The sequence below is a fragment of the Puma concolor genome, chromosome B2 (genome assembly GCF_028749965.1).
Source record: "Puma concolor isolate L17-30 chromosome B2, mPumCon1.1.hap2, whole genome shotgun sequence".
NCBI classification, from domain to species: Eukaryota; Metazoa; Chordata; class Mammalia; order Carnivora; family Felidae; genus Puma; species Puma concolor.
Genome location: NC_141671.1, coordinates 83,590,210 through 83,600,271, shown reverse-complemented (window position 1 = coordinate 83,600,271; position 10,062 = coordinate 83,590,210). Strand labels below are relative to the sequence as shown.

The 10,062-nt window shown below is 36.0% G+C and overlaps 1 non-coding gene across 1 annotated transcript; it reads left to right on the top strand.

Moving 5' to 3' along the window:
* Positions 1–242: 242 nt before the first annotated feature.
* On the top strand, positions 243–349 carry LOC112863046 (U6 spliceosomal RNA). The gene has a single exon (XR_003223866.1). It is a non-coding gene; the product is annotated as a U6 spliceosomal RNA (small nuclear RNA).
* The last annotated feature ends 9,713 nt before the right edge of the window (positions 350–10,062 follow it).

Sequence of the window (10,062 nt, the reverse complement as noted above, 5' to 3'; positions counted from 1 at the left end):
GAAGAGGAAATACTTCCTAACTCCTTTTAGTAGGTCAGCATTACTCTAATAACAAAACCAAATAAAGATTAGAAAAGAAAGTTAAATACCAATATCCCATAAGATCTTAGATGCAAAAATTCTCAACAAACTATTAGCAAACAAAATCCGGGAATATATAAAAAGAAAAATAGACTTCATCTAAGTGGGGTTCATTTGAGGAAATGCAAACCTGGTTCAGCATTAGAAAATCAACTAAAATAGTGCTCGCTTCAGCAGCACATATACTAAAATTGGAACGATACAGAGAAGATTAGCATGGCCCCTGCACAAGTATGACACGCAAATTCGTGAAGTGTTCCATATTTTTTTGAGGAGGGCACCTGTTGGGATGAGCACTGGCTGTTGTATGGAAACCAATATGACAATAAATTTCATATTAAAAAAATAATTTAAAAAAGAAGCAAGATCTCCAAAAAAAAAAAAAAAGAAAAGAAAAGAAAAACAACTAAAATAATTCATTATATTAGCAGAATAATGAAGAAAATTATCTAATCCTGTCAATATACGGGGGGGGGGGGGGCTTTTAGCAAAGTTCAACATTTATTCATGATTTAAAACTCTCAGGAAACTAACAGTAAAGGAAGGCTTCCTTAACCTGATAAAGGGATTTTACTTAAAACTGAGCATTGTCCTTATAGTTACTGATGGAAGACTGAATGTTTTTCCACAAGAGTGAGAACCAGGCAAAAATGTCCTTTCTCACAATTTTATTCAACTGTACTGTAAGTTCTAGAGAGTTGAATAAGACATGGAAAAGAACAAAAGGCACATAGATTGGAAAGATGGAAAGAAGTATATCTGTATTCACAAACAACACGTCTATGTAGAAAATCCTAAAGCATCTTTAAAAAGCTTCTAAATCTCATAAGTCAGTTTGGAAAGCTCAAAAGATATCAAATCAATATACAAAGATCACTTGTATTTTTATATACTTTCAAGCAATAACTGGGAATTGAAACATAAAAGTACAGTAAAATTTACAACAGAGATAAATGATATACGTAGGTATAAATCTAACAAAATATGCATACAATAAGCATGCTGAAAACTATAAAACACTGATGAAATAAATCAAAGAAAATTTAATAAATGAAGAGATATACAGTGTTCATGGATTGGAAGCCTGAATACTATTAAGAAATAAATAATTTCTAAATTTATATTTATATATATATATATATATATATATATATATATTCATATATATTCAACCCAACCCAAATCAAATTCCCAGGTGGCCTTTTTCTTTTTCTTTGTGGATAATTAATAACCTGAGTCTAAACTGCATATGGAAAAGCAAAGAAACTAGAAGAGTTCAATTAATTTTGAAAATTAAGTACAAAATTGAAGCCTAGCACTATCTAATTCAAGATTTAATATGAAGCTCCAGTCATCAAAATAGTGTGGTAGTGGTGAAGTGATAAGTAAATGAATGGGGAAAAGTCCAGAAAAATACCCACAGCATCATTTCAAGTGATTTTTTTAAATGTTTATTTATTTTTGAGACAGAGAGAGACAGAGCATGAATGGGGGAGAGTTAGAGACAGGGAAACACAGAATCTGAAACAGGCTCCAGGCTCTGAGCTGTCAGCACAGAGCCCGAACTTACAGACCGCAAGATCATGACCTGAGCCGAAGTCTGCTGCTTAACCGACTGAGCCACCCAGGTGCCCCCCAAGTGATTTTTTTTTAAAGTATGAAGGAATTACAGTGAAGGGAGCATAGTCTATTTTTGAAAATAGTGATCGAAAAAATGCACATCCATGTTTCCGGTGTAAATAATGAATCTCAACCCATATTTTATTAACTCATAATGTTCATAGACCAAAATGTAAAATACAAAACCATAGAACTTCTGGCAGAAAATATAGGAGAAAATTTTTGTGATCTCAGGCTAGACAGAGAGCTTTTATATAGTTTGTAGAGTCTTTAGATAGAAAATATTCAACTAGAATGAGAGGAGAAAACAAAATGGAACAAAAAATTCAACAAATAAACTTAGTATATTGCAAATGAATAAAAACCCACGCTACGGTGGGTAGGTAAGAAACAAACTAACCTGGGACTTCGGTTAAGCATTCAACTCTTGATTTTGGCTCAGGTCCTAATCTCAAGGTTCCCGGGATTGAATCCACACTGACAGTGTAGAACCTGCTTGGGATTCTCTCTTCTCTCTCTCTGCCCTTCCTCCACCCATGCACATGCATGCTCTCACTGTCTCTCTCAAAATAAATAAATTTTTTTTAAAGAAAAGAACTAACCTGAAGTTACTTTGGGAATCAATATTTTGGATACTGTAAGTCAAAGGCAAAAAGAACTATAAGAAAGTACATTTACTATATTTAGCAGATTTGTTTCTTGCAGGGGTATGGGTAAGCAATTCTGAAAATAACTTTTGTGTATATTAGGTTTGAAAGAATCAGTAAGTATATTGTAGATAATGAGAGTCAAGTTTCTTACTTGAAAAATTGCAGAAAAAAATTGCAATTTAAAAATATGAGAAGACTGGAGTAGGGGATGTGGTGATGGATTACAATGAGAAGTCTCAGTATGAATTCATGGTTTTATGCCACGAAGGCAACTTCAGATATGTAACTTAAGACATGTGTGTATGTTTGGCTGAGTACTATATATCCTACATCTACTGAGACGGCTTGGATGGATGTTACTAAATATCATGCTAGTAGCAGTGAACACACTTAGCACCCAGATCTTGATGTCTCGATAGCATTCTCTAATTAAAGGAATCAAGTGCTCTTTGACAAAATAGTTGATTCCAGGGCTGGGGCAAGCAAATGCAAAATAAGCCTGGAGTATATTGTGGCGGCATACAATAAGGAAGTACTCAAACTGAAAGATCATAAAGCCAACCTGTAAGAGTTCCTGTTGGCCGAAGCTGGAAATTTTTGAGAAAGAAAATTAACAAAGATAGTGTTAGGTTATAGCCTACAGAATAAGGTAAATACCGAGCATCCCATACTGAATAAATGAGGAAGAAGTAGCAGCTCTTCCTTACAAAGTGCTTTCAATTAATAAATGTAGAAAGACAAAGGAGATGGAAAATGACCATTAGAAAGTTACAGTAATAATTGTTGCAAACAAGATCCAAAGATGGAGGCCAAAAGCAGTAGGCAAAAGTTGGAAAAGAAGGGGATATTTTTCCATTTCAAATTATCTATTTCCCCCCAAGATATTAATTAATTCTAAAGGAGAAAATAGTAGCATTATGGGAATAGCGGACATCACTTTAATTAAGTGATCAAGTTTAAACAAGACATATCAATATCACGTACCCTTTGATATGATACATTTACAAGGACACATCATTTCTATGGTATTCTTGCCAAAAATGCATACCCTTCATCTAATTTTGAAAAAAAAAGATGAGACAAATACAAACTATAGGGCATTATACAAAATAACTAGCCACCACTATTCAAAACTATCACAATCGTAAAAGACAGGAAAGGCTAGGGAACTTTCACAGATTGGGAAAGACCAAGAAGACATGAAACTAAATGAATTGTGGTATCCTGGATTGGATCCCAGAAGAGAAGAAGTACTATTAGTGGTAAACTGGTGAAATCCAAATAAAATTGGCAGTTAAGAGTGTTGTACCAAACTCAATTTCTTAATTTTGGGAATTATGCTAAGGTTATACAAGATGTTGGGAAGCTGGGTGAAGTATACATGGGAACTTTCTGAATTAATTTTGTCTAATGTAATTTTAACGTAAGCCTAAAATTATTTTAAAATAAAAGTTTCAAAATTACATATTAAATGTCTCTTATAGGGCACCTGGGTGGCTCAGTCAGATAAGCATCCAGCCGGCTCAGGTCATGATCTGAGTGAGTTCGAGCCCCGTGGCAGGCTCTTTGCTGACAGCTCAGAGCCTGGAGCCTGCTTTGGATTCTGTGTCTCCCTCTCTCTCTCTGCCCCTCCCCCACTCATGCTCTGTCTCTCTCCTTCAAAATGAATAAACATTAAAAAAAATTTAATGTCTCTTATAATATTGCATCATATTGTTATTCCATATAACACTAGTTATTGACTCCATTCTTGATCTTTTGGATAGTATGATATTTTTCTAGCCCTTGGGATAATATAGTATTTTGAAAGGGGTTGTCATGGGTAGTAGTATGATGATGACGATGAAGCTATGTGAGAATATTAACTAGTTCAATTCTCCTTTAAGCTCAAAATGAGACTGAAGTAAACATCTTCTGACATATAGGTAACAAAATAATGTTCCTTCCTAACTCTGATTCTCCCATCTTTCAGATAGAATGGATTCTATGTAAAAGACCATGCCAATTGCGGGAAAAAGAAAATCTGATTTTTTGCTATATTCTGTAGGATCATATGTGGCACAAGCTAAAATGGAATTGAAAGGTCAGGCCCAGGGTCACAGAACGAGTGAGTTTCAATGCTGTTGTTTCCTGAGCAGCCCAGTCCGGGGCTTTTTGGACCATCCTTTGTTGCATCCCACATAGTAAATTTTATACAGCATATTAAGGGTTTCAGTTGGATTGTTTTAATAAAAGTAATAAAATTTGTAATTAATTTTAAATTTAGTAATAGGAGAACAAGGGAAATGTTCCTTTAATGAAATTTCCTTGCATGATTTCTCAGATGGTTTTGCCATCACCAGTTTCACTGAGAACATCACCCTGTTGGAAGCTGCAATCTGAACAGATGAAGCACCTTTCAACCCAAGTAATTACCTCCCAGGGCTATAAACCCTCTGTGTCCAACACATAACCAAGCCTTGTCATTAAAATATAAATTACCTTTCCCTTTTTGATCTGTTTTAAAAGAGAATTGCAGGCTCCACAGCTGACTACCAGGCAGCGGGTAGAAGAAATGGGAGTAGAGAAGAATGTTGGCCTGGAAAGAAGCTGTTTCTTCCCTGAAAATGAGCTGTGCTTTGAGGATTGAGTTAGGAAAATGTTGGGGATTAAAGTGATAGGTGGGGATGGGACTAGAAAAGCAAGAAACAATTAAAGCAACAGCTGCCTCGCATCCCTTCCGCTCTTTGGCTTTTTCTTATCCACTCTCAAAGCATGTTTGCCCTTAGTAGGCCGCAGAGCAGAAAAAACAAAACAAACAAACAAAAAAAAAAAAACAACAACAACAAAAAAAAAACAACCTAAAACAGTCACCATGGAATTTTTTTTTCTTCCACAACATTTTCAGTACAAATAACTTCAGGACACACACGCATCTCAAACATTAAATTAACAGCCTTTTATCCTTCGCTGCCACCAAGATCCCCCAGTTGTATAAAAATGATTGGAAAATATTGCCTGGTGGACCTCTTGGGCAACCTGAACTTCTGAAAAACAATAGCTACAACAGATGTTTCTTTCATATGATCTGTGTTTGATCTCCTAAATAATGTTTCACTACCACGGGCTTGGCAAAGGGTCAGGAAATGTGTATAATTTAAGGGGAAAATATGGAAACAAAGAAAAATCCCATGATATCCTGAAACAACTGCTACAAATTCTGATGATCAAAATATGGCTTATGTTACGGCAAATAATCTTTATTTTAAATGTCTAATTTCCAAAGATACTTAAGGTTCCAGACAAAGGCAGGCAGCCGTTTGCAATAAAACTGTACCATTTCATTTTGCAGACAATAGTAAAGAAGTCTTAAGACAACAAAACACATATGGATGTCAAAAAGTCAGGTCTCTCTCATGCTGTCCAGCAACTTCTTCAAATCAGCTTTTGAAAATCAGGTCTATGAGTCGTCCAACCTGACTTTCAGAAGTTTATTTATATGTCTTATATAACTTTCTTCTTATTTATTCCACGTAATCCTTCTTTTGAGATAAAAAGCCGCCAGTTACTCATAATGAAGCTCCATATGCTTGGAGAGTACCACTGAGTTATTTTCTCTCAAAAAATCTCTCCCTCACACACATGAAAAACATTTCCCCCAACTTTTTAAACCTTTATGCAAGGATCCTTTTCTCTTTCCTATGATCCCTGTAAATATTAAAACGTGTGGTCTTATTCTTGGAAATACACTAAGAAAATACTTTCTTTTATTTGAAAAATTGCCCACAACCAACATAGTCAAAGAAGTTTAGCCTAAAAAGCCTAAATTATATTCTTCTTCCATTTTAAGTACTGTTAGGTAAAATAACGCTCTCCATCGTAAGTCAACTCAATTGCACCTTTATTTGGTGTCACTCAGAAAGCTGCAATCATTAAAACACAGACTCTCAGGGATCAGGTTTCTGGAAAAAGCTGCATGTGCCAGTGGTTTGAATTGACGTATAGTGATGCCATGCTTACCTTAGTAAAGGAGTACACATGGAATCAATGCGATCTGTCATGCAAAGCATTTGTACTTATAAAGTATGAAGTTCATGGTCACAATTTGGAAGAATGCCAAGCCCATGAAACAATATCTCACCCATCTTTGTCTTGACCATGCACAATGGTAGAACACATGCAGTATGAACCAGAAAGGGAAACAATTTTATTTAGGACCAACAAGAGAGATACAAAGTTATTTCAATTTAGAGTCAAGTAAAATCTGCTCCATACTCAAAAGCCATGATGTTAAATGTAAACGGGTATTGCTATTTCTTTCAAGAGCCACAGAAGTGATTTTCCCCCATATTTTTTTTCATAGTCCTCTTATCTCAATTTCATTGCTATATATGTTCTTTTAATTCAAACTCCTCAAAAAAACAAAAACAAAAACAAAAAAACAAAAAACCTATCTTTCCCTTAGGTGTCCCTCCACAGCACAATCTATTGCACTTCTAAACTATGGAACATAGCAATTCTTTAGCCATATGGCTTTTAGTAACTGAAATGAGATCCCAGGAGTGAAATGCCTTATATTCAAGATCAGTTTCCTTCTCAAACTTAAGGTATAATAAGATTTGAACTTTGACTGATGAAAGTAAATGCAATTGTGAGAAAAAAAAAATTAAGTAGTGAGAAATTCCCTATAAAACAAATTCCCATAGGAATCCCTAAACTCAAAGTGGGAATTACCGATTTTTGAAGAATTTACCATCTATCTACACCTAAGTGAAAAATCATGTTATGTTAAAAGATGCAAATGCTTGTTAGTTAAATTTGTCATCATATGTCACTGCTTTGTATGCACCATCTGTTTTTTTTTTCTGTTTTGAATTAAATTGGGGGGGAATATATTTTGAATGTGGCTAACGTTGACAGAATAACTCCACTTATTCTTGTCTTTTAAGGTGCCTTCCTATTTAATAATAGACATCGTTACTCATATTTATATAGTTAATTTTTTAAAAGGGGAGGGAAAAAGAAAGTCTTCATCTCTAATGTTTGATCTAAATATCTTTTACATGGTGGATAAAGATTACTACATTTAATAAGTTTTCCCTTAGGTGTCAATTATTTTAAATCCAGATTTCACTGATTTCTATAAGAATGTGGTGGTTATTTAGACCATGAACACCTTTAAAGAGATCAAAGGCCTTTAGAAGACTAATGTATAAAGTCGAAATAAACCTTTCTGTTGCAATGGTTTTGCGAAGATCCTTTTCCAAATCAAAGGCAGCAGAGCCCACTACTGGCATAGTTGTTGAAACTTTTCTCTAGTCAAATAATCGAATGTTGCTTGGAGCTAAACTTGTATTGAATAAAAGCAAAGTCTAGGCATAAAAATAAGACAACTTTTCAGCTAGCTTTCAAAACCCAGTGATGTATTGCAATAGGGTATCATGATCTGTTTAAAGATCAACATTAGGGGCGCCTGGGTGGCGCAGTCGGTTAAGCGTCCGACTTCAGCCAGGTCACGATCTCGCGGTCCGTGAGTTCGAGCCCCGCGTCAGGCTCTGGGCTGATGGCTCGGAGCCTGGAGCCTGTTTCCGATTCTGTGTCTCCCTCTCTCTCTGCCCCTCCCCCGTTCATGCTCTGTCTCTCTCTGTCCCAAAAATAAATAAACGTTGAAAAAAAAAATTTAAAGATTAACATTAGGATGATCACATCACATATGACATTTTGGAGACATACTTTTGGAAAGCTGTAATTCCTCTGGGCAACTAAGGACCAACCGTGACAGTAAGTCAGCCAAGTTGCTGGAATAAAGTAAGGAAGGAAACTCTAACTGAAGGTGTAGGAGCTACGTGACCCTCTCCTACTTCTACGAACTATGTTTTACAAATGGAGTTATCAATGTGAATTAAATCAACAAATGCTGATTATGTGTTACTATTCCACAAAGAAAAACAGCAGAGAAATTTGTTTTAGCTTTGGTTTTGAATGAAGGGGATCTTAGTTTCCTTTGGTGGCTATAAAAAGTACCACAAACGAGGTACCTGAAAAACACAGAAACTTGTTCGTTCACAGTTCTGGAGGCCTTAAGTCTGAAATAAGTTGTCACTTATTTCTGGAGGCCAAAATCGAGGTGTCAGCAAGACTGTGCTTCTTCCAGAGGCTCTAGGGGAGAATTCATCCTGTGCTTCCTTCAGCTTTGGTGGCTGCTGGTATTCCTCAGCTTGTGGCTCCATAACTCCAACCTCTGTCTTTGGAGTCGCAGTGCCTTCTCTGGGGTCTATAATTAAATCCCCCTCTCTCTCTGTCTTATAAGGATACATGTAATCGCATTCAGGGCCAGCCCACATAATTCATGATAATCTCCCCATCTCAAAGGCCATAACTTAATTGCATCTATAAAAACCCTTTTCTCTAATATGGTAACATTCACAAATTCCAGGGATTAAAATATGAATGTCTTTTAGGGGCCCCTTTCAACATACAACAGAGAAATAAAATATCTCTCCAAAAATTCATAGTTATGAACTGATCCTCATCTGATTTTTTTTTTTTTTTAAATTTTTTTTTAAACGTTTATTTATTTTTGAGACAGAGAGAGACAGAGCATGAACGAGGGAGGGGCAGAGAGAGAGGGAGACACAGAATCGGAAGCAGGCTCCAGGCTCTGAGCCATTAGCCCAGAGCCCGACGCGGGGCTCGAACTCACGGACCGTGAGATCGTGACCTGAGCTGAAGTCGGAGGCTTAACCGACTGAGCCACCCAGGCGCCCCAATCCTCATCTGATTTAAGGATCTTTAAGATACTCAATACAAGACTTAATTTTGAATCATCATCAGGTAGCAGCTTTACATACCTGATATAAGTAATTGCAAAATCTCTCTCAGCGAATACATCCTTATGTCTGGACCTCAGAGAAAAAAGGACCTGAAGGAAAATAACTTGTCAATAAAGAAAAAGAAAAATGTACAAGAAAACAAAATTATTTTTAAAAAGTATATATATTGCAGGATACAAAATCAATGTACAGAAATCAGTTGCATTCTTATACACTAACAATGAAGTAACAGAAAGACAAATAAAGAAACTGATCCCATTCACAATTGCACCAAGAAGCATAAAATACCTAGGAATAAATCTAACCAAAGATGTAAAAGATCTGTATGCTGAAAACTATAGAAAGCTTATGAAGGTAATTGAAGAAGATATAAAGAAATGGAAAGACATTCCCTGTTCATGGATTGGAAGAATAAATATTGTCAAAATGTCAATACTACCCAAAGCTATCTACACATTCAATGCAATCCCAGTCAAAATTGCACCAGCATTCTTCTTGAAACTAGAACAAGCAATCCTAAAATTCATATGGGACCACAAAAGGCCCCAAATAGCCAAAGTAATTTTGAAGAAGAAGACCAAAGCAGGAGGCATCACAATCCCAGACTTTAGCCTCTACTACAAAGCTGTCATCATCAAGACAGCATGGTATTGGCACAAAAACAGACACATAGACCAATGGAATAGAATAGAAACCCCAGAACTAGACCCACAAACGTATGGCCAACTCATCTTTGACAAAGCAGGAAAGAACATCCAATGGAAAAAAGACAGTCTCTTTAACAAATGGTGCTGGGAGAACTGGACAGCAACATGCAGAAGGTTGAAACTAGACCACTTTCTCTTACTTGACACATCCCCAAAGGCAAGGGAATTAAAAGCAAAAATGAATTACTGGGA